This window comes from Chiloscyllium plagiosum, unplaced genomic scaffold (genome assembly GCF_037043375.1).
Source record: "Chiloscyllium plagiosum isolate Xiang-an unplaced genomic scaffold, Cpla_swu_hap1 HiC_scaffold_32, whole genome shotgun sequence".
Lineage (NCBI taxonomy): Eukaryota > Metazoa > Chordata > Chondrichthyes > Orectolobiformes > Hemiscylliidae > Chiloscyllium > Chiloscyllium plagiosum.
This window is the reverse complement of record NW_028270170.1, coordinates 4344393-4370666: the sequence shown is the minus strand read 5'-3', so window position 1 is coordinate 4370666 and position 26274 is coordinate 4344393.

The following is a 26274-nucleotide window of genomic DNA, read 5'->3' as shown; positions in this document are numbered from 1 at the left end:
GGTTATGAATGTCCCGGTTATGAATTTCAGGGTTATGAATGTCCGGGTTATGAATGTCCGGGTTATGAATGTCCCGGTTATGAATTTCAGGGTTATGAATGTCCGGGTTATGAATGCCCGGGTTATGAATGTCCCGGTTATGAATTTCTGGGTTATGAATGTCCGGGTTATGAATGTCCGGGTTATGAATGTCCCGGTTATGAATTTCAGGGTTATGAATGTCCGGGTTATGAATGTCCGGGTTATGAATGCCCGGGTTATGAATGTCCGGGTTATGAATGCCCGGGTTATGAATGCCCGGGGTATGAATACCCGGTTATGAATGCCCGGGTTATGAATGCCCGGTTATGAATGTCCGGGTTATGAATGTCCGGGTTATGAATGTCCGGGTTATGAATGCCCGGGTTATGAATGCCCGGTTATGAATGCCCGGGTTATGAGTGCCCGGGTTATGAATGTCCAGGTTATGAATACCCGGGTTATGAATGTCCGGGTTATGAATGTCCCGGTTATGAGTGCCCGGGTTATGAGTGCCCGGGTTATGAATGTCCGGGTTATGAATGCCCGGTTATGAATGTCCGGGTTATGAATGTCCGGGTTATGAATGTCCCGGTTATGAATGTCCCGGTTATGAGTGCCCGGGTTATGAATGTCCGGGTTATGAAGGTCCCGGTTATGAGTGCCCGGGTTATGAATGTCCGGTTATGAATGCCCGGGTTATGAATGTCCCGGTTATGAATGCCCGGGTTATGAATGTCCCGGTTATGAGTGCCCGGGTTATGAATGCCCGTGTTATGAATGTCCTGGTTATGAATGTCCCGGTTATGAGTGCCTGGGTTATGAGTGCCCGGGTTATGAATGTCCGATTATGAATGTCCGGGTTATGAATGCCCGGGGTATGAATGTCCCGGTTATGAATGCCCGGTTATGAATGTCCGGGTTATGAATGCCCGGGGTATGAATGTCCCGGTTATGAATGCCCGGTTATGAATGCCCGGTTATAAAAGGCCGGTTATGAATGTCCGGGTAATGAATGCCCGGGGTATGAATGCCCGGTTATGTACGCCCGGATATGAATGGCCGGGTTATGAATGCCCGGGTTATGAATGCCCGGGGTATGAATGCACGGTTATGAATGCCCGGTTATGAATGTCCGGGTTATGAATGCCCGGGTTATGAATGCCTGGGTTTTGAGTGCCCGGGTTATGAATGTACGGTTATGAATGCCCGGTTATGAATGTCCGGGTTATGAATGTCCGGGTTATGAATGCCCAGGTTATGAATGCCCGGGTTATGAATGTCCGGGTTATGAATGTCCGGTTATGAATGCGCGGGTTATGAGTGCCCGGGTTATGAATGTCCGGTTACGAATGCCCGGGTTATGAATGCCCAGGTTATGAATGCCCGGGTTATGAGTGCCCGGGTTATGAATGCCCAGGTTATGAATGCCCGGGTTATGAGTGCCCGGGTTATGAATGTCCGGGTTATGAATGTCCCGGTTATGAATGCCCGGGTTATGAATGAATGTCCGGGTTATGAATGTCCGGTTATGAATGCCCGGGTTATGAATGTCCCGGTTATGAATGCCCGGGTTATGAGTGCCCGGGTTATGAATGTCCGGTTATGAATGCCCGGGTTATGAATGCCCGGGGTATGAATGTCCCGGTTATGAATTCCCGGTTATGAATGTCCGGGTTATGAATGCCCGGGGTATGAATGCCCGGTTATGAATGCCCGGTTATGAATGTCCGGGTAATGAATGCCCGGGGTATGAAAGCCCGGTTATGAATGCCCGGTTATGAATGTCCGTGTTATAAATGCCCGGGTTATGAATGCCCGGGGTACGAATGCCCGGTTATGAATGCCCGGTTATGAATGTCCGGGTTATGAATGCCCGGGTTATGAATGTCCGGGTTATGAATGTCCCGGTTATGAATGCCCGGGTTATGAATGCCCGGGGTATGAATGCCCGGTTATGAATGCCCGGGTTATGAAAGCCCGGGTTATGAATGCCGGGGTTATGAATGCCCAGTTATGAATGTCCGGGTTATGAACACCCGGGTTATGAATGCCCGGGTTATGAATGTCCCGGTTATGAATTTCTGGGTTATGAATGTCCGGGTTATGAATGTCCGGGTTATGAATGCCCGGGTTATGAATGTCCCGGTTATGAATTTCTGGGTTATGAATGTCCGGGTTATGAATGTCCGGGTTATGAATGTCCGGGTTATGAATGCCCGGGTTATGAATGTCCCGGTTATGAATTTCTGGGTTATGAATGTCCGGGTTATGAATGCCCGGGTTATGAATGCCCGGGGTATGAATACCTGGTTATGAATGCCCGGGTTATGAATGGCCCGGGTTATGAATGTCCGGGTTATGAATGCCCGGGTTATGAATGCCCGGGGTATGAATACCTGGTTATGAATGCCCGGGTTATGAATGCCCGGTTATGAATGTCCGGGTTATGAATGTGCGGGTTATGAATGTCCGGGTTATAAATACCCGGGTTATGAATGCCCGGTTATGAATGCCCGGGTTATGAGTGCCCGGGTTATGAAAGTCCAGGTTATGAATACCCGGGTTATGAATGTCCGGGTTATGAATGTCCCGGTTATGAGTGCCCGGGTTATGAGTGCCCGGGTTATGAATGTCCGGGTTATGAATGCCCGGTTATGAATGTCCGGGTTATGAATGTCCGGGTTATGAATGTCCCGGTTATGAATGTCCCGGTTATGAGTGCCCGGGTTATGAATGTCCGGGTTATGAATGTCCCGGTTATGAGTGCCCGGGTTATGAATGTCCGGTTATGAATGCCCGGGTTATGAATGTCCCGGTTATGAATGCCCGGGTTATGAATGTCCCGGTTATGAGTGCCCGGGTTATGAATGCCCGTGTTATGAATGTCCCGGTTATGAATGTCCCGGTTATGAGTGCCTGGGTTATGAGTGCCCGGGTTATGAATGTCCGATTATGAATGTCCGGGTTATGAATGCCCGGGGTATGAATGTCCCGGTTATGAATGCCCGGTTATGAATGTCCGGGTTATGAATGCCCGGGGTATGAATGTCCCGGTTATGAATGCCCGGTTATGAATGCCCGGTTATAAAAGGCCGGTTATGAATGTCCGGGTAATGAATGCCCGGGGTATGAATGCCCGGTTATGTACGCCCGGATGTGAATGTCCGGGTTATGAATGCCCGGGTTATGAATGCCCGGGGTATGAATGCACGGTTATGAATGTCCGGGTTATGAATGCCCGGGTTATGAATGTCCGGGTTATGAATCTCCCGGTTATGAATGCCCGGGTTATGAGTGTCCCGGGTTATGAATGTACGGTTATGAATGCCCGGTTATGAATGTCCGGGTAATGAATGTCCGGGTTATGAATGCCCAGGTTATGAATGCCCGGGTTATGAATGTCCGGGTTATGAACGTCCGGTTACGAATGCCCGGGTTATGAATGCCCAGGTTATGAATGCCCGGGTTATGAGTGCCCGGGTTATGAATGCCCAGGTTATGAATGCCCGGGTTATGAGTGCCCGGGTTATGAATGCCCGGGTTATGAATGTCCGGGTTATGAATGTCCCGGTTATGAATGCCCGGGTTATGAATGCCCAGTTATGAATACCCGGTTATGAATGTCCGGGTTATGAATGAATGTCCGGGTTATGAATGTCCCGGTTATGAATGCCCGGGTTATGAGTGCCCGGGTTATGAATGTCCGGTTATGAATGCCCGGGTTATGAATGCCCGGGGTATGAATGTCCCGGTTATGAATGCCCGGTTATGAATGTCCGGGTTATGAATGCCCGGGGTATGAATGCCCGGTTATGAATGCCCGGTTATGAATGTCCGGGTAATGAATGCCCGGGGTATGAAAGCCCGGTTATGAATGCCCGGTTATGAATGTCCGGGTTATAAATGCCCGGGTTATGAATGCCCGGGGTACGAATGCCCGGTTATGAATGCCCGGTTATGAATGTCCGGGTTATGAATGCCCGGTTATGAATGTCCGGGTTATGAATGTCCCGGTTATGAATGCCCGGGTTATGAATGCCCGGGGTATGAATGCCCGGTTATGAATGCCCGGGTTATGAATGCCGGGGTTATGAATGCCCGGGGTATGAATGTCCCGGTTATGAATGTCCGGGTTATGAATGCCCGGTTATGAATGTCCGGGTTATGAATGTCCCGGTTATGAATGCCCGGGTTATGAATGCCCGGGGTATGAATGCCCGGTTATGAATGCCCGGGTTATGAATGCCGGGGTTATGAATGCCCGGGTTATGAATGCCCGGGTTATGAATGTCCCGGTTATGAATTTCTGGGTTATGAATGTCCGGGTTATGAATGTCCGGGTTATGAATGCCCGGGTTATGAATGTCCCGGTTATGAATTTCTGGGTTATGAATGTCCGGGTTATGAATGTCCGGGTTATGAATGCCCGGGTTATGAATGTCCGGGTTATGAATGCCCGGGTTATGAATGCCCGGGGTATGAATACCTGGTTATGAATGCCCGGGTTATGAATGCCCGGTTATGAATGTCCGGGTTATGAATGTGCGGGTTATGAATGTCCGGGTTATAAATGCCCGGGTTATGAATGCCCGGTTATGAATGTCCGGGTTATGAATGTCCCGGTTATGAGTGCCCGGGTTATGAGTGCCCGGGTTATGAATGTCCGGGTTATGAATGCCCGGTTATGAATGTCCGGGTTATGAATGTCCGGGTTATGAATGTCCCGGTTATGAATGTCCCGGTTCTGAGTGCCCGGGTTATGAATGTCCGGGGTATGAATGTCCCGGTTATGAATGCCCGGTTATGAATGCCCGGTTATAAAAGGCCGGTTATGAATGTCCGGGTTATGAATGCCAGGGGTATGAATGCCCGGTTATGAATGCCCGGTTATGAATGTCCGGGTTATGAATGCCCGGGTTATGAATGTCCGGATTATGAATCTCCCGGTTATGAATGCCGGGGTTTTGAGTGCCCGGGTTATGAATGTACGGTTATGAATGCCCGGTTATGAATGTCCGGGTTATGAATGTCCGGGTTATGAATGCCCAGGTTATGAATGCCCGGGTTATGAATGTCCGGGTTATGAATGTCCCGGTTATGAGTGCCCGGGTTATGAGTGCCCGGGTTATGAATGTCCGGGTTATGAATGCCCGGTTATGAATGTCCGGGTTATGAATGTCCGGGTTATGAATGTCCCGGTTATGAATGTCCCGGTTATGAGTGCCCGGGTTATGAATGTCCGGGTTATGAAGGTCCCGGTTATGAGTGCCCGGGTTATGAATGTCCGGTTATGAATGCCCGGGTTATGAATGTCCCGGTTATGAATGCCTGGGTTATGAATGTCCCGGTTATGAGTGCCCGGGTTATGAATGCCCGGGTTATGAATGTCCCCGTTATGAATGTCCCGGTTATGAGAGCCTGGGTTATGAGTGCCCGGGTTATGAATGTCCGATTATGAATGCCCGGGTTATGAATGCCCGGGGTATGAATGTCCCGGTTATGAATGCCCGGGGTATGAATGTCCCGGTTATGAATGCCCGGTTATGAATGCCCGGTTATAAAAGGCCGGTTATGAATGTCCGGTTATGTACGCCCGGTTATGAATGTCCGGGTTATGAATGCCCGGGTTATGAATGCCCGGGGTATGAATGCCCGGTTATGAATGCCCGGTTATGAATGTCCGGGTTATGAATGCCCGGGTTATGAATGTCCGGATTATGAATCTCCCGGTTATGAATTCCGGGGTTTTGAGTGCCCGGGTTATGAATGTACGGTTATGAATGCCCGGTTATGAATGTCCGGGTTATGAATGTCCGGGTTATGAATGCCCAGGTTATGAATGCCCGGGTTATGAATGTCCGGGTTATGAATGTCCCGGTTATGAATGCCCGGTTATGAATGTCCGGGTTATGAATGCCCGGGGTATGAATGTCCCGGTTATGAATGCCCGGTTATGAATGCCCGGTTATAAAAGGCCGGTTATGAATGCCCGGTTATGTACACCCGGTTATGAATGTCCGGGTTATGAATGCCCGGGGTATGAAGGTCCCGGTTATGAATGCCCGGTTATGAATGTCCGGGTTATGAATGCCCGGGGTATGAATGTCCCGGTTATGAATGCCCGGTTATGAATGCCCGGTTATAAAAGGCCGGTTATGAATGTCCGGGTAATGAATGCCCGGGGTATGAATGCCCGGTTATGTACGCCCGGATATGAATGTCCGGGTTATGAATGCCCGGGTTATGAATGCCCGGGGTATGAATGCACGGTTATGAATGCCCGGTTATGAATGTCCGGGTTATGAATGCCCGGGTTATGAATGTCCGGGTTATGAACCTCCCGGTTATGAATGCCTGGGTTTTGAGTGCCCGGGTTATGAATGCCCGGGGTATGAATGCACGGTTATGAATGCCCGGTTATGAATGTCCGGGTTATGAATGTCCGGGTTATGAATGCCCAGGTTATGAATGCCCGGGTTATGAATGTCCGGGTTATGAATGTCCGGTTATGAATGCGCGGGTTATGAGTGCCCGGGTTATGAATGTCCGGTTACGAATGCCCGGGTTATGAATGCCCAGGTTATGAATGCCCGGGTTATGAGTGCCCGGGTTATGAATGCCCAGGTTATGAATGCCCGGGTTATGAGTGCCCGGGTTATGAATGTCCCGGTTATGAATGCCCGGGTTATGAATGTCCGGTTACGAATGCCCGGGTTATGAATGCCCAGGTTATGAATGCCCGGGTTATGAGTGCCCGGGTTATGAATGCCCAGGTTATGAATGCCCGGGTTATGAATGTCCGGGTTATGAATGTCCCGGTTATGAATGCCCGGGTTATGAATGCCCAGTTATGAATACCCGGTTATGAATGTCCGGGTTATGAATGAATGTCCGGGTTATGAATGTCCGGTTATGAATGCCCGGGTTATGAATGTCCCGGTTATGAATGCCCGGGTTATGAGTGCCCGGGTTATGAATGTCCGGTTATGAATGCCCGGGTTATGAATGCCCGGGGTATGAATGTCCCGGTTATGAATGCCCGGTTATGAATGTCCGGGTTATGAATGCCCGGGGTATGAATGCCCGGTTATGAATGCCCGGTTATGAATGTCCGGGTAATGAATGCCCGGGGTATGAAAGCCCGGTTATGAATGCCCGGTTATGAATGTCCGGGTTATAAATGCCCGGGTTATGAATGCCCGGGGTACGAATGCCCGGTTATGAATGCCCGGTTATGAATGTCCGAGTTATGAATGCCCGGTTATGAATGTCCGGGTTATGAATGCCCGGGTTATGAATGTCCGGGTTATGAATGTCCCGGTTATGAATGCCCGGGTTATGAATGCCCGGGGTATGAATGCCCGGTTATGAATGCCCGGGTCATGAATGCCGGGGTTATGAATGCCCAGTTATGAATGTCCGGGTTATGAACACCCGGGTTATGAATGCCCGGGTTATGAATGTCCCGGTTCTGAATTTCTGGGTTATGAATGTCCGGGTTATGAATGCCCGGGTTATGAATGCCCGGGGTATGAACGCCCGGTTATGAATGCCCGGTTATGAATGTCCGGGTTATGAATGCCCGGGTTATGAATGTCCGGGTTATGAATCTCCCGGTTATGAATGCCTGGGTTTTGGGTGCCCGGGTTATGAATGTACGGTTATGAATGCCCGGTTATGAATGTCTGGGTTATGAATGTCCGGGTTATGAATGCCCAGGTTATGAATGCCCGGGTTATGAATGTCCGGGTTATGAATGTCCCGGTTATGAATGCCCGGTTATGAATGCCCCGGTTATGAATGCCCGGGTTATGAATGTCCGGTTATGAATGCCCAGGTTATGAATGTCCCGGTTATGAATGCCCGGGGTATGAATGTCGCGGTTTGAATGCCCGGTTATGAATGTGCGGGTTATGAATGTGCGGGTTATGAATGCCCGGGGTATGAATGCCCGGTTATGAATGCCCGGTTATGAATGCCCGGTTATGAATGTCCGGGTTATGAATGTCCCGGGTATGAGTGCCCGGGTTATGAATGTCCGGGTTATGAATGTCCCGGTTATGAATGCCCGGGTTATGAATGCCCGGTTATGAATGCCCGGTTATGAATGTCCGGGTTATGATTGTCCCGGTTATGAATGCCCGGGTTATGAATGCCCGGTTATGAATGCCCGGGTTATGAATGTCCGGGTTATGAATGCCCAGGTTATGAATGCCCGGGTTATGAATGTCCGGGTTATGAGTGCCCGGGTTATGAGTGCCCGGGTTATGAATGTCCGGTTATGAATGCCCGGGTTATGAATTCCCAGGTTATGTATACCCGGGTTATGAGTGCCCGGGTTATGAATGGCCGGTTATGAATGCCCGGGTTATGAAAGTCCTGGTTACGAATGTCCCGGTTATGAGTGCCTGGGGTATGAATGTCCGGTTATGAATGCCCGGGTTATGAATGCCCGGGTTATGAATGTCCGGGTTATGAATGTCCCGGTTATGAATGCCCGGTTATGAATGCCCGGGTTATGAATGCCCGGTTATGAATGCCCGGTTATGAATGCCTGGGTTATGAATGTCCGGGTTATGAATGTCCGGGTTATGAATGCCCAGGTTATGAATGCCCGGGTTATGAATGTCCCGGGTATGAGTGCCCGGGTTATGAATGCCCGGTTATGAATGTCCGGGTTATGAATGCTCGGGTTATGAATGTCCGGGTTATGAATGTCCCGGTTATGAGTGCCCGGGTTATGAATGTCCGGGTTATGAAGGTCCCGGTTATGAATGCCCGGTTATGAATGTCCGGGTTATGAATGCCCAGGTTATGAATGCCCGGGTTATGAATGTCTGGGTTATGAGTGCCCGGGTTATAAATGTCCGGGTTATGAATGTACGGTTATGAATGCCCGGTTATGAATGTCCGGGTTATGAATGTCCGGGTTATGAATGCCCAGGTTATGAATGCCCGGGTTATGAATGTCCGGGTTATGAATGTCCCGGTTATGAGTGCCCGGGTTATGAGTGCCCGGGTTATGAATGTCCGGGTTATGAATGCCCGGTTATGAATGTCCGGGTTATGAATGTCCGGGTTATGAATGTCCCGGTTATGAATGTCCCGGTTATGAGTGCCCGGGTTATGAATGTCCGGGTTATGAAGGTCCCGGTTATGAGTGCCCGGGTTATGAATGTCCGGTTATGAATGCCCGGGTTATGAATGTCCCGGTTATGAATGCCTGGGTTATGAATGTCCCGGTTATGAGTGCCCGGGTTATGAATGCCCGGGTTATGAATGTCCCCGTTATGAATGTCCCGGTTATGAGAGCCTGGGTTATGAGTGCCCGGGTTATGAATGTCCGATTATGAATGCCCGGGTTATGAATGCCCGGGGTATGAATGTCCCGGTTATGAATGCCCGGGGTATGAATGTCCCGGTTATGAATGCCCGGTTATGAATGCCCGGTTATAAAAGGCCGGTTATGAATGTCCGGTTATGTACGCCCGGTTATGAATGTCCGGGTTATGAATGCCCGGGTTATGAATGCCCGGGGTATGAATGCCCGGTTATGAATGCCCGGTTATGAATGTCCGGGTTATGAATGCCCGGGTTATGAATGTCCGGATTATGAATCTCCCGGTTATGAATGCCGGGGTTTTGAGTGCCCGGGTTATGAATGTACGGTTATGAATGCCCGGTTATGAATGTCCGGGTTATGAATGTCCGGGTTATGAATGCCCAGGTTATGAATGCCCGGGTTATGAATGTCCGGGTTATAAATGTCCCGGTTATGAATGCCCGGTTATGAATATCCGGGTTATGAATGCCCGGGGTATGAATGTCCCGGTTATGAATGCCCGGTTATGAATGCCCGGTTATAAAAGGCCGGTTATGAATGCCCGGTTATGTACACCCGGTTATGAATGTCCGGGTTATGAATGCCCGGGGTATGAAGGTCCCGGTTATGAATGCCCGGTTATGAATGTCCGGGTTATGAATGCCCGGGGTATGAATGTCCCGGTTATGAATGCCCGGTTATGAATGCCCGGTTATAAAAGGCCGGTTATGAATGTCCGGGTAATGAATGCCCGGGGTATGAATGCCCGGTTATGTACGCCCGGATATGAATGTCCGGGTTATGAATGCCCGGGTTATGAATGCCCGGGGTATGAATGCACGGTTATGAATGCCCGGTTATGAATGTCCGGGTTATGAATGCCCGGGTTATGAATGTCCGGGTTATGAATCTCCCGGTTATGAATGCCTGGGTTTTGAGTGCCCGGGTTATGAATGTACGGTTATGAATGCCCGGTTATGAATGTCCGGGTTATGAATGTCCGGATTATGAATGCCCAGGTTATGAATGCCCGGGTTATGAATGTCCGGGTTATGAATGTCCGGTTATGAATGCGCGGGTTATGAGTGCCCGGGTTATGAATGTCCGGTTACGAATGCCCGGGTTATGAATGCCCAGGTTATGAATGCCCGGGTTATGAGTGCCCGGGTTATGAATGCCCAGGTTATGAATGCCCGGGTTATGAGTGCCCGGGTTATGAATGTCCCGGTTATGAATGCCCGGGTTATGAATGTCCGGTTACGAATGCCCGGGTTATGAATGCCCAGGTTATGAATGCCCGGGTTATGAGTGCCCGGGTTATGAATGTCCGGTTACGAATGCCCGGGTTATGAATGCCCAGGTTATGAATGCCCGGGTTATGAGTGCCCGGGTTATGAATGCCCAGGTTATGAATGCCCGGGTTATGAGTGCCCGGGTTATGAATGCCCAGGTTATGAATGCCCGGGTTATGAATGTCCGGGTTATGAATGTCCCGGTTATGAATGCCCGGGTTATGAATGCCCAGTTATGAATACCCGGTTATGAATGTCCGGGTTATGAATGAATGTCCGGGTTATGAATGTCCGGTTATGAATGCCCGGGTTATGAATGTCCCGGTTATGAATGCCCGGGTTATGAGTGCCCGGGTTATGAATGTCCGGTTATGAATGCCCGGGTTATGAATGCCCGGGGTATGAATGTCCCGGTTATGAATGTCCGGGTTATGAATGCCCGGGGTATGAATGCCCGGTTATGAATGCCCGGTTATGAATGTCCGGGTAATGAATGCCCGGGGTATGAAAGCCCGGTTATGAATGCCCGGTTATGAATGTCCGGGTTATAAATGCCCGGGTTATGAATGCCCGGGGTACGAATGCCCGGTTATGAATGCCCGGTTATGAATGTCCGAGTTATGAATGCCCGGTTATGAATGTCCGGGTTATGAATGCCCGGGTTATGAATGTCCGGGTTATGAATGTCCCGGTTATGAATGCCCGGGTTATGAATGCCCGGGGTATGAATGCCCGGTTATGAATGCCCGGGTTATGAATGCCGGGGTTATGAATGCCCAGTTATGAATGTCCGGGTTATGAACACCCGGGTTATGAATGCCCGGGTTATGAATGCCCGGTTATGAATGTCCGGGTTATGAATGCCCGGGTTATGAATGTCCGGGTTATGAATGTCCCGGTTATGAATGCCCGGGTTATGAATGCCCGTGTTATGAATGCCCGGTTATGAATGCCCGGTTATGAATGAACGGGTTATGAATGCCCGGGTTATGAATGTCCGGGTTATGAATGTCCGGGTTATGAGTGCCCGCGTTATGAATGCCCGGTTATGAATGCCCGGGTTATGAATGCCTGGTTGTGAATGCCCTGTTATGAATGTCCGGGTTATGAATACCCGGGCTATGAATGTCCGGGTGATGAATGCCCGGGTTATGAATGCCCGGTTATGAATGCCCGGTTATGAATGCCCGGTTATGAATGTTCGGGTTATGAATGTCCCGGGTTATGAATGTCCGGGTTATGAATGTCCCGGTCATGAATGCCCGGGTTATGAATGCCCGGTTATGAATGCCCGGTTATGAATGCCCGGGTTATGAATGCCCGGGGTATGAATGCCCGGTTATGAATGCCCGGGTTATGAATGCCGGGGTTATGAATGCCCAGTTATGAATGTCCGGGTTATGAACACCCGGGTTATGAATGCCCGGGTTATGAATGTCCCGGTTATGAATTTCTGGGTTATGAATGTCCGGGTTATGAATGCCCGGGTTATGAATGCCCGGGGTATGAACGCCCGGTTATGAATGCCCGGTTATGAATGTCCGGGTTATGAATGCCCGGGTTATGAATGTCCGGGTTATGAATCTCCCGGTTATGAATGCCTGGGTTTTGGGTGCCCGGGTTATGAATGTACGGTTATGAATGCCCGGTTATGAATGTCTGGGTTATGAATGTCCGGGTTATGAATGCCCAGGTTATGAATGCCCGGGTTATGAATGTCCGGGTTATGAATGTCCCGGTTATGAATGCCCGGTTATGAATGCCCCGGTTATGAATGCCCGGGTTATGAATGTCCGGTTATGAATGCCCAGGTTATGAATGTCCCGGTTATGAATGCCCGGGGTATGAATGTCGCGGTTTGAATGCCCGGTTATGAATGTGCGGGTTATGAATGTGCGGGTTATGAATGCCCGGGGTATGAATGCCCGGTTATGAATGCCCGGTTATGAATGCCCGGTTATGAATGCCCGGTTATGAATGTCCGGGTTATGAATGTCCCGGGTATGAGTGCCCGGGTTATGAATGTCCGGGTTATGAATGTCCCGGTTATGAATGCCCGGGTTATGAATGCCCGGTTATGAATGCCCGGTTATGAATGTCCGGGTTATGAATGCCCGGGTTATGAATGTCCGGGTTATGATTGTCCCGGTTATGAATGCCCGGGTTATGAATGCCCGGGTTATGAATGCCCGGGTTATGAATGTCCGGGTTATGAATGCCCAGGTTATGAATGCCCGGGTTATGAATGTCCGGGTTATGAGTGCCCGGGTTATGAGTGCCCGGGTTATGAATGTCCGGTTATGAATGCCCGGGTTATGAATTCCCAGGTTATGTATACCCGGGTTATGAGTGCCCGGGTTATGAATGGCCGGTTATGAATGCCCGGGTTATGAATGTCCTGGTTACGAATGTCCCGGTTATGAGTGCCTGGGGTATGAATGTCCGGTTATGAATGCCCGGGTTATGAATGCCCGGGTTATGAATGTCCGGGTTATGAATGTCCCGGTTATGAATGCCCGGTTATGAATGCCCGGGTTATGAATGCCCGGTTATGAATGCCCGGTTATGAATGCCTGGGTTATGAATGTCCGGGTTATGAATGTCCGGGTTATGAATGCCCGGGTTATGAATGTCCCGGGTATGAGTGCCCGGGTTATGAATGTCCGGGTTATGAATGCTCGGGTTATGAATGTCCGGGTTATGAATGTCCCGGTTATGAGTGCCCGGGTTATGAATGTCCGGGTTATGAAGGTCCCGGTTATGAATGCCCGGTTATGAATGTCCGGGTTATGAATGCCCAGGTTATGAATGCCCGGGTTATGAATGTCTGGGTTATGAGTGCCCGGGTTATAAATGTCCGGGTTATGAATGTCCGGGTTATGAATGCCTGGGTTATGAATGTCCGGGTTATGAATGTCCCGGTTATGAATGCCCGGGTTATGAATGCCAGTTATGAATGCCTGGTTATGAATGTCCGGGTTATGAAGGTCCCGGTTATGAGTGCCCGGGTTATGAATGTCCGGGTTATGAAGGTCCCGGTTATGAATGCCCGGTTATGAATGTCCGGGTTATGAATGTCCGGGTTATGAATGCCCAGGTTATGAATGCCCTGGTTATGAATGTCTGGGTTATGAGTGCCCGGGTTATAAATGTCCGGGTTATGAATGTCCCGGTTATGAATGTCCGGGTTATGAATGCCCGGTTATGAATGCCTGGTTATGAATGTCCGGGTTATGAATGCCCGGGTTATGAATGTCCGGGTTATGAATGACCCGGTTATCAATGCCCGGGTTATGAATGTCCGGGTTATGAATGTCCCGGGTATGAGTGCCCGGGTTATGAATGCCCGGTTATGAATGTCCCGGGTATGAGTGCCCGGGTTATGAATGCCCGGTTATGAATGTCCGGGTTATGAATGCCCGGGTTATGAATGTCCGGGTTATGAATGTCCCGGTCATGACTGCCCGGGTTATGAATGCCCGGTTATGAATGCCCGGTTATGAATGCCCGGTTATGAATGTCCGGGTTATGAATGCCCGGGTTATGAATGTCCGGGTTATGAATGTCCCGGTTATGAATGCCCGGGTTATGAATGCCCGTGTTATGAATGCCCGGTTATGAATGCCCGGTTATGAATGAACGGGTTATGAATGCCCGGGTTATGAATGTCCGGGTTATGAATGTCCGGGTTATGAGTGCCCGCGTTATGAGTGCCCGGGTTATGAATGCCTGGTTGTGAATGCCCGGTTATGAATGTCCGGGTTATGAATGCCCGGGTTATGAATGTCCGGGTTATGATTGTCCCGGTTATGAATGCCCGGGTTATGAATGCCCGGGTTATGAATGCCCGGGTTATGAATGTCCGGGTTATGAATGCCCAGGTTATGAATGCCCGGGTTATGAATGTCCGGGTTATGAGTGCCCGGGTTATGAGTGCCCGGGTTATGAATGTCCGGTTATGAATGCCCGGGTTATGAATTCCCAGGTTATGTATACCCGGGTTATGAGTGCCCGGGTTATGAATGGCCGGTTATGAATGCCCGGGTTATGAATGTCCTGGTTACGAATGTCCCGGTTATGAGTGCCTGGGGTATGAATGTCCGGTTATGAATGCCCGGGTTATGAATGCCCGGGTTATGAATGTCCGGGTTATGAATGTCCCGGTTATGAATGCCCGGTTATGAATGCCCGGGTTATGAATGCCCGGTTATGAATGCCCGGTTATGAATGCCTGGGTTATGAATGTCCGGGTTATGAATGTCCGGGTTATGAATGCCCGGGTTATGAATGTCCCGGGTATGAGTGCCCGGGTTATGAATGTCCGGGTTATGAATGCTCGGGTTATGAATGTCCGGGTTATGAATGTCCCGGTTATGAGTGCCCGGGTTATGAATGTCCGGGTTATGAAGGTCCCGGTTATGAATGCCCGGTTATGAATGTCCGGGTTATGAATGCCCAGGTTATGAATGCCCGGGTTATGAATGTCTGGGTTATGAGTGCCCGGGTTATAAATGTCCGGGTTATGAATGTCCGGGTTATGAATGCCTGGGTTATGAATGTCCGGGTTATGAATGTCCCGGTTATGAATGCCCGGGTTATGAATGCCAGTTATGAATGCCTGGTTATGAATGTCCGGGTTATGAAGGTCCCGGTTATGAGTGCCCGGGTTATGAATGTCCGGGTTATGAAGGTCCCGGTTATGAATGCCCGGTTATGAATGTCCGGGTTATGAATGTCCGGGTTATGAATGCCCAGGTTATGAATGCCCTGGTTATGAATGTCTGGGTTATGAGTGCCCGGGTTATAAATGTCCGGGTTATGAATGTCCCGGTTATGAATGTCCGGGTTATGAATGCCCGGTTATGAATGCCTGGTTATGAATGTCCGGGTTATGAATGCCCGGGTTATGAATGTCCGGGTTATGAATGACCCGGTTATCAATGCCCGGGTTATGAATGTCCGGGTTATGAATGTCCCGGGTATGAGTGCCCGGGTTATGAATGCCCGGTTATGAATGTCCCGGGTATGAGTGCCCGGGTTATGAATGCCCGGTTATGAATGTCCGGGTTATGAATGCCCGGGTTATGAATGTCCGGGTTATGAATGTCCCGGTCATGACTGCCCGGGTTATGAATGCCCGGTTATGAATGCCCGGTTATGAATGCCCGGTTATGAATGTCCGGGTTATGAATGCCCGGGTTATGAATGTCCGGGTTATGAATGTCCCGGTTATGAATGCCCGGGTTATGAATGCCCGTGTTATGAATGCCCGGTTATGAATGCCCGGTTATGAATGAACGGGTTATGAATGCCCGGGTTATGAATGTCCGGGTTATGAATGTCCGGGTTATGAGTGCCCGCGTTATGAGTGCCCGGGTTATGAATGCCTGGTTGTGAATGCCCGGTTATGAATGTCCGGGTTATGAATACCCGGGCTATGAATGTCCGGGTGATGAATGTCCGGGTTATGAATGCCCGGGTTATGAATGACCCGGTTATCAATGCCCGGGTTATGAATGCCCGGTTATGAATGCCCGGTTATGAATGTTCGGGTTATGAATGTCCCGGGTTATGAATGTCCGGGTTATGAATATCCCGGTCATGAATGCCCGGGTTATGAATGCCCGGTTATGAATGTTCGGGTTATGAATGTCCGGGTTATGAATGTCCCGGTTATGAATGCCCGGGTTATGAATGTCCGGGTTATGAATGTCCCGGTTATGAATGCCCGGGTTATGAATGCCCGTGTTATGAATGCCCGGTTATGAATGTCCGGGTTATGAATGTCCGGGTTATGAGTGCCCGCGTTATGAATGCCCGGTTATGAATGTCCGGGTTATGAATGCCTGGTTGTGAATGCCCGGTTATGAATGTCCGGGTTATGAATGCCTGGTTGTGAATGCCCGGTTATGAATGTCCGGGTTATGAATGTCCGGGTTATGAATGTCCGGGTTATGAATGTCCAGGTTATGAATGCCTGGTTGTGAATGCCCGGTTATGAATGTCCGGGTTATGAATGTCCGGGTTATGAATGTCCGGGTTATGAATGTCCAGGTTATGAATGTCCGGGTTATGAATGTCCGGGTTATGAGTGCCCGGGTTTTGAATGTCCGGGTTATGAATGCCCGGGTTATGAGTGCCCGGGTTATGAATGTCCGGGTTATGAATGCCCGGTTATGAATGCCCGGTTATGAATGCCCGGTTATGAATGTCCGGGTTATGAATGTCCGGGTTATGAATGTCCCGGTTATGAGTGCCCGGGTTATGAATGTCCGGGTTATGAAGGTCCCGGTTATGAATGCCCGGTTATGAATGTCCGGGTTATGAATGTCCCGGTTATGAATGCCTGGGTTATGAATGTCCCGGTTATGAGTGCCCGGGTTATGAATGCCCGGGTTATGAATGTCCCGGTTATGAATGTCCCGGTTATGAGAGCCTGGGTTATGAATGTCCGGGTTATGAATGTCCCGGGTATGAGTGCCCGGGTTATGAATGCCCGGGTTATGAATGTCTGGGTTATGAGTGCCCGGGTTATAAATGTCCGGGTTATGAATGTCCGGGTTATGAATGCCTGGGTTATGAATGTCCGGGTTATGAATGTCCCGGTTATGAATGCCCGGGTTATGAATGCCAGTTATGAATGCCTGGTTATGAATGTCCGGGTTATGAAGGTCCCGGTTATGAGTGCCCGGGTTATGAATGTCCGGGTTATGAAGGTCCCGGTTATGAATGCCCGGTTATGAATGTCCGGGTTATGAATGTCCGGGTTATGAATGCCCAGGTTATGAATGCCCTGGTTATGAATGTCTGGGTTATGAGTGCCCGGGTTATAAATGTCCGGGTTATGAATGTCCCGGTTATGAATGTCCGGGTTATGAATGCCCGGTTATGAATGCCTGGTTATGAATGTCCGGGTTATGAATGCCCGGGTTATGAATGTCCGGGTTATGAATGACCCGGTTATCAATGCCCGGGTTATGAATGTCCGGGTTATGAATGTCCCGGGTATGAGTGCCCGGGTTATGAATGCCCGGTTATGAATGTCCCGGGTATGAGTGCCCGGGTTATGAATGCCCGGTTATGAATGTCCGGGTTATGAATGCCCGGGTTATGAATGTCCGGGTTATGAATGTCCCGGTCATGACTGCCCGGGTTATGAATGCCCGGTTATGAATGCCCGGTTATGAATGCCCGGTTATGAATGTCCGGGTTATGAATGCCCGGGTTATGAATGTCCGGGTTATGAATGTCCCGGTTATGAATGCCCGGGTTATGAATGCCCGTGTTATGAATGCCCGGTTATGAATGCCCGGTTATGAATGAACGGGTTATGAATGCCCGGGTTATGAATGTCCGGGTTATGAATGTCCGGGTTATGAGTGCCCGCGTTATGAGTGCCCGGGTTATGAATGCCTGGTTGTGAATGCCCGGTTATGAATGTCCGGGTTATGAATACCCGGGCTATGAATGTCCGGGTGATGAATGTCCGGGTTATGAATGCCCGGGTTATGAATGACCCGGTTATCAATGCCCGGGTTATGAATGCCCGGTTATGAATGCCCGGTTATGAATGTTCGGGTTATGAATGTCCCGGGTTATGAATGTCCGGGTTATGAATATCCCGGTCATGAATGCCCGGGTTATGAATGCCCGGTTATGAATGTTCGGGTTATGAATGTCCGGGTTATGAATGTCCCGGTTATGAATGCCCGGGTTATGAATGTCCGGGTTATGAATGTCCCGGTTATGAATGCCCGGGTTATGAATGCCCGTGTTATGAATGCCCGGTTATGAATGTCCGGGTTATGAATGTCCGGGTTATGAGTGCCCGCGTTATGAATGCCCGGTTATGAATGTCCGGGTTATGAATGCCTGGTTGTGAATGCCCGGTTATGAATGTCCGGGTTATGAATGCCTGGTTGTGAATGCCCGGTTATGAATGTCCGGGTTATGAATGTCCGGGTTATGAATGTCCGGGTTATGAATGTCCAGGTTATGAATGCCTGGTTGTGAATGCCCGGTTATGAATGTCCGGGTTATGAATGTCCGGGTTATGAATGTCCGGGTTATGAATGTCCAGGTTATGAATGTCCGGGTTATGAATGTCCGGGTTATGAGTGCCCGGGTTTTGAATGTCCGGGTTATGAATGCCCGGGTTATGAGTGCCCGGGTTATGAATGTCCGGGTTATGAATGCCCGGTTATGAATGCCCGGTTATGAATGCCCGGTTATGAATGTCCGGGTTATGAATGTCCGGGTTATGAATGTCCCGGTTATGAGTGCCCGGGTTATGAATGTCCGGGTTATGAAGGTCCCGGTTATGAATGCCCGGTTATGAATGTCCGGGTTATGAATGTCCCGGTTATGAATGCCTGGGTTATGAATGTCCCGGTTATGAGTGCCCGGGTTATGAATGCCCGGGTTATGAATGTCCCGGTTATGAATGTCCCGGTTATGAGAGCCTGGGTTATGAGTGCCCGGGTTATGAATGTCCGATTATGAATGCCCGGGTTATGAATGCCCGGGTTATGAATGTCCGGGTTATGAATGTCCGGGTTATGAGTGCCCGCGTTATGAATGCCCGGTTATGAATGCCCCGGTTATGAATGCCTGGTTGTGAATGCCCGGTTATGAATGTCCGGGTTATGAATGTCCGGGTTATGAATGTCCGGGTTATGAATGTCCAAGTTATGAATGTCCGGGTTATGAATGTCCGGGTTATGAGTGCCCGGGTTTTGAATGTCCGGGTTATGAATGTCCCAGTTATGAGTGCCCGGGTTATGAGTGCCCGGGTTATGAATGTCCGGGTTATGAATGTCCGGTTATGAATGCCCGGTTATGAATGCCCGGTTATGAATGTCCGGGTTATGAATGTCCGGGTTATGAATGTCCCGGTTATGAGTGCCCGGGTTATGAATTTCCGGGTTATGAAGGTCCCGGTTATGAATGCCCGGTTATGAATGTCCGGGTTATGAATGTCCCGGTTATGAATGCCTGGGTTATGAATGTCCCGGTTATGAGTGCCCGGGTTATGAATGCCCGGGTTATGAATGTCCCGGTTATGAATGTCCCGGTTATGAGAGCCTGGGTTATGAGTGCCCGGGTTATGAATGTCCGATTATGAATGCCCGGGTTATGAATTCCCGGGGTATGAATGTCCCGGTTATGAATGCCCGGGGTATGAATGTCCCGGTTTTGAATGCCCGGTTATGAATGCCCGGTTATAAAAGGCCGGTTATGAATGTCCGGTTATGTACGCCCGGTTATGAATGTCCGGGTTATGAATGCCCGGGTTATGAATGCCCGGGGTATGAATGCCCGGTTATGAATGCCCGGTTATGAATGCCCGGTTATGAATGCCCGGTTATAAAAGGCCGGTTATGAATGCCCGGGTTATGAATGCCCGGTTATGAATGTCCGGGTTATGAATGCCCGGGTTATGAATGTCCGGATTATGAATCTCCCGGTTATGAATGCCGGGGTTTTGAGTGCGCGGGTTATGAATGTACGGTTATGAATGCCCGGTTATGAATGTCCGGGTTATGAATGCCCGGGTTATGAATGTCCGGGTTATGAATGTCCCGGTTATGAATGCCCGGTTATGAATGTCCGGGTTATGAATGCCCGGGGTATGAATGTCCCGGTTATGAATGCCCGGTTATGAATGCCCGGTTATAAAAGGCCGGTTATGAATGCCCGGTTATGAATGCCCGGTTATGAATGCCCGGTTATGTACACCCGGTTATAAATGTCCGGGTTATGAGTGCCCGGGTTATGAATGTCCGGGTTATGAAGGTCCCGGTTATGAATGCCCGGTTATGAATGTCCGGGTTATGAATGTCCCGGTTATGAATGCCTGGGTTATGAATGTCCCGGTTATGAGTGCCCGGGTTATGAATGCCCGGGGTATGAATGCCCGGTTATGAATGCCCGGTTATGAATATCCGGGTTATGAATGTTCGGGTTATGAATCTCCCGGTTATGAATGTCCGGGTTATGAATGTCCGGGTTATGAAGGTCCCGGTTATGAATGCCCGGTTATGAATGTCCGGGTTATGAATGTCCGGGTTATGAAGGTCCCGGTTATGAGTGCCCGGGTTATGAATGTCCGGGTTATGAAGGTCCCGGTTATGAATGCCCGGTTATGAATGTCCGGGTTATGAATGTCCGGGTTATGAATGCCCAGGTTATGAATGCCCTGGTTATGAATGTCTGGGTTATGAATACCCAGGTTATGAATGTCCCGGTTATGAATGCCCGGGTTATAAATGTCCGGGTTATGAATGTCCCGGTTATAAATGTCCGGGTTATCAATGCCCGGGTTATGAATGTCCGGGATATGAATGCCCAGGTTATGAATGTCCCGGTTATGAATGCCCGGGTTATGAATGTCCCGGTTATGAATGTCCGGGTTATGAATGCCCGGGTTATGAATGTCCGGGTTATGAATGTCCCGGTCATGACTGCCCGGGTTATGAATGCCCGGTTATGAATGCCCGGTTATGAATGCCCGGTTATGAATGTCCGGGTTATGAATGTCCCGGTTATGAATGCCCGGTTATGAATGCCCCGGTTATGAATGCCCGGGTTATGAATGTCCGGGTTATGAATGCTCGGGTTATGAATGTCCGGGTTATGAATGTCCGGGTTATGAAGGTCCCGGTTATGAGTGCCCGGGTTATGAATGTCCGGGTTATGAAGGTCCCGGTTATGAATGCCCGGGTTATGAATGCCCGGTTATGAATGTCCAGGTTATGAATGCCCGGGTTATGAATGTCTGGGTTATGAGTGCCCGGGTTATGAATGTCCGGGTTATGAATGCCTGGGTTATGAATGTCCGGGTTATGAATGTCCCGGTTATGAATGCCCGGGTTATGAATGTCCCGGGTATGAGTGCCCGGGTTATGAATGCCCGGTTATGAATGTCCGGGTTATGAATGCCCGGGTTATGAATGTCCGGGTTATGAATGTCCCGGTCATGACTGCCTGGGTTATGAATGCCCGGTTATGAATGCCCGGTTATGAATGAACGGGTTATGAATGTCCGGGTTATGAATGCCCGGATTATGAATGTCCGGGTTATGAATGTCCCGGTTATGAATGCCCGGGTTATGAATGCCCGTGTTATGAATGCCCGGTTATGAATGCCCGGTTGTGAATGAACGGGTTATGAATGCCCGGGTTATGAATGTCCGGGTTATGAATGTCCGGGTTATGAGTGCCCGCGTTATGAATGCCCGGTTATGAATGCCCGGGTTATGAATGCCTGGTTGTGAATGCCCGGCTATGAATGTCCGGGTGATGAATGTCCGGGTTATGAAGGCCCGGGTTATGAATGTCCGGGATATGAATGCCCAGGTTATGAATGCCCGGTTATGAATGTCCGGGTTATGAATGCCCGGGGTATGAATGTCCCGGTTATGAATGCCCGGTTATGAATGCCCGGTTATAAAAGGCCGGTTATGAATGCCCGGTTATGAATGCCCGGTTATGTACACCCGGTTATAAATGTCCGGGTTATGAGTGCCCGGGTTATGAATGTCCGGGTTATGAAGGTCCCGGTTATGAATGCCCGGTTATGAATGTCCGGGTTATGAATGTCCCGGTTATGAATGCCTGGGTTATGAATGTCCCGGTTATGAGTGCCCGGGTTATGAATGCCCGGGGTATGAATGCCCGGTTATGAATGCCCGGTTATGAATGTCCGGGTTATGAATGTTCGGGTTATGAATCTCCCGGTTATGAATGCCCGGGTTATGAATGCCCGGGGTATGAATGCCCGGTTATGAATGCCCGGTTATGAATGTCCGGGTTATGAATGTTCGGGTTATGAATCTCCCGGTTATGAATGTCCGGGTTATGAATGTCCGGGTTATGAAGGTCCCGGTTATGAATGCCCGGTTATGAATGTCCGGGTTATGAATGTCCGGGTTATGAAGGTCCCGGTTATGAGTGCCCGGGTTATGAATGTCCGGGTTATGAAGGTCCCGGTTATGAATGCCCGGTTATGAATGTCCGGGTTATGAATGTCCGGGTTATGAATGCCCAGGTTATGAATGTCCGGGTTATGAATGTCCCGGTTATAAATGTCCGGGTTATCAATGCCCGGGTTATGAATGTCCGGGATATGAATGCCCAGGTTATGAATGTCCCGGTTATGAATGCCCGGGTTATGAATGCCCGGGTTATGAATGCCCGGTTATGAATGTCCCGGTTATGAATGCCCGGGTTATGAATGTCCGGGTTATGAATGTCCCGGTCATGACTGCCCGGGTTATGAATGCCCGGTTATGAATGCCCGGTTATGAATGCCCGGTTATGAATGTCCGGGTTATGAATGTCCCGGTTATGAATGCCCGGTTATGAATGCCCCGGTTATGAATGCCCGGGTTATGAATGTCCGGGTTATGAATGCTCGGGTTATGAATGTCCGGGTTATGAATGTCCGGGTTATGAAGGTCCCGGTTATGAGTGCCCGGGTTATGAATGTCCGGGTTATGAAGGTCCCGGTTATGAATGCCCGGGTTATGAATGCCCGGTTATGAATGTCCAGGTTATGAATGCCCGGGTTATGAATGTCTGGGTTATGAGTGCCCGGGTTATGAATGTCCGGGTTATGAATGCCTGGGTTATGAATGTCCGGGTTATGAATGTCCCGGTTATGAATGCCCGGGTTATGAATGTCCCGGGTATGAGTGCCCGGGTTATGAATGCCCGGTTATGAATGTCCGGGTTATGAATGCCCGGGTTATGAATGTCCGGGTTATGAATGTCCCGGTCATGACTGCCTGGGTTATGAATGCCCGGTTATGAATGCCCGGTTATGAATGAACGGGTTATGAATGTCCGGGTTATGAATGCCCGGATTATGAATGTCCGGGTTATGAATGTCCCGGTTATGAATGCCCGGGTTATGAATGCCCGTGTTATGAATGCCCGGTTATGAATGCCCGGTTGTGAATGAACGGGTTATGAATGCCCGGGTTATGAATGTCCGGGTTATGAATGTCCGGGTTATGAGTGCCCGCGTTATGAATGCCCGGTTATGAATGCCCGGGTTATGAATGCCTGGTTGTGAATGCCCGGTTATGAATGTCCGGGTTATGAATACCCGGGCTATGAATGTCCGGGTGATGAATGTCCGGATTATGAAGGCCCGGGTTATGAATGTCCGGGATATGAATGCCCAGGTTATGAATGCCCGGGTTATGAATGTCCCGGGTATGAGTGCCCGGGTTATGAATGCCCGGTTATGAATGTCCGGGTTATGAATGCCCGGGTTATGAATGTCCGGGTTATGAATGTCCCGGTCATGAATGCCCGGGTTATGAATGCCCGGTTATGAATGCCCGGTTATGAATGCCCGGTTATGAATGTTCGGGTTATGAATGCCCGAGTTATGAATGTCCGGGTTATGAATGTCCCGGTTATGAATGCCCGGGTTATGAATGCCCGTGTTATGAATGTCCGGGTTATGAATGCCCGGGTTATGAATGTCCGGGTTATGAATGCCCGGTTATGAATGTCCGGTTATGAATGCCCGGGTTATGAATGCCTGGTTGTGAATGCCCGGTTATGAATGTCCGGGTTATGAATGCCCGGGCTATGAATGTCCGGGTTATGAATGTCCAGGTTATGAATGTCCGGGTTATGAATGTCCGGGTTATGAGTGCCCGGGTTTTGAGTGCCCGGGTTATGAATGTCCGGGTTATGAATGCCCGGTTATGAATGCCCGGTTATGAATGTCCGGGTTATGAATGTCCGGGTTATGAATGTCCCGGTTATGAGTGCCCGGGTTATGAATGTCCGGGTTATGAAGGTCCCGGTTATGAATGCCCGGTTATGAATGTCCGGGTTATGAATGTCCCGGTTATGAATGCCTGGGTTATGAATGTCCCGGTTATGAGTGCCCGGGTTATGAATGCCCGGGTTATGAATGTCCCGGTTATGAATGTCCCGGTTATGAGAGCCTGGGTTATGAGTGCCCGGGTTATGAATGTCCGATTATGAATGCCCGGGTTATGAATGCCCGGGCTATGAATGTCCCGGTTATGAATGCCCGGGGTATGAATGTCCCGGTTATGAATGCCCGGTTATGAATGCTCGGTTATAAAAGGCCGGTTATGAATGTCCGGGTTATGAATGCCCGGGTTATGAATGCCCGGGGTATGAATGCCCGGTTATGAATGTCCGGGTTATGAATGCCCGGGTTATGAATGTCCGGATTATGAATCTCCCGGTTATGAATGCCGGGGTTTTGAGTGCCCGGGTTATGAATGTACGGTTATGAATGCCCGGTTATGAATGTCCGGGTTATGAATGTCCGGGTTATGAATGCCCAGGTTATGAATGCCCGGGTTATGAATGTCCGGGTTATGAATGTCCCGGTTATGAATGCCCGGTTATGAATGTCCGGGTTATGAATGCCCGGGGTATGAATGTCCCGGTTATGAATGCCCGGTTATGAATACCCGGTTATAAAAGGCCGGTTATGAATGCCCGGTTATGAATGCCCGGTTATGAATGCCCGGTTATGTACACCCGGTTATGAATGTCCGGGTTATGAATGCCCGGGTTATGGATGCCCGGGGTATGAATGCCCGGTTATGAATGCCCGGTTATGAATGTCCGGGTTATGAATGCCCGGGTTATGAATGTTCGGGTTATGAATCTCCCGGTTATGAATGCCTGGGTGTTGGGTGCCCGGGTTATGAATGTACGGTTATGAATGCCCGGTTATGAATGTCTGGGTTATGAATGTCCGGGTTATGAATGCCCAGGTTATGAATGCCCGGGTTATGAATGTCCGGGTTATGAATGTCCCGGTTATGAATGCCCGGTTATGAATGCCCCGGTTATGAATGCCCGGGTAATGAATGTCCGGTTATGAATGCCCAGGTTATGAATGTCCCGGTTATGAATGCCCGGGGTATGAATGTCGCGGTTTGAATGCCCGGTTATGAATGTGCGGGTTATGAATGTGCGGGTTATGAATGCCCGGGGTATGAATGCCCGGTTATGAATGCCCGGTTATGAATGCCCGGTTATGAATGTCCGGGTTATGAATGTCCGGGTTATGAATGTCCAGGTTATGAATATCCGGGTTATGAATGTCCGGGTTATGAATGCCCGGTTATGAATGCCCGGATATGAATGCCCGGTTATGAATGTCCGGGTTATGAATGTCCGGGTTATGAATGTCCCGGTTATGAGTGCCCGGGTTATGAATGTCCGGGTTATGAGTGCCCGCGTTATGAATGCCCGGTTATGAATGCCCGGGTTATGAATGCCTGGTTGTGAATGCCCGGTTATGAATGTCCGGGTTATAAATGCCCGGGCTATGAATGTCCGGGTTATGAATGTCCGGGTTATGAATGCCCGGTTATGAATGCCCGGGTTATGAATGTCCGGGATATGAATGCCCAGGTTATGAATGCCCGGGTTATGAATGTCCCGGGTATGAGTGCCCGGGTTATGAATGCCCGGTTATGAATGCCCGGTTATGAATGCCCGGTTATGAATGCCCGGTTATGAATGTCCGGGTTATGAATGTCCGGGTTATGAATGTCCCGGTTATGAGTGCCTGGGTTATGAATGTCCGGGTTATGAAGGTCCCGGTTATGAATGCCCGGTTATGAA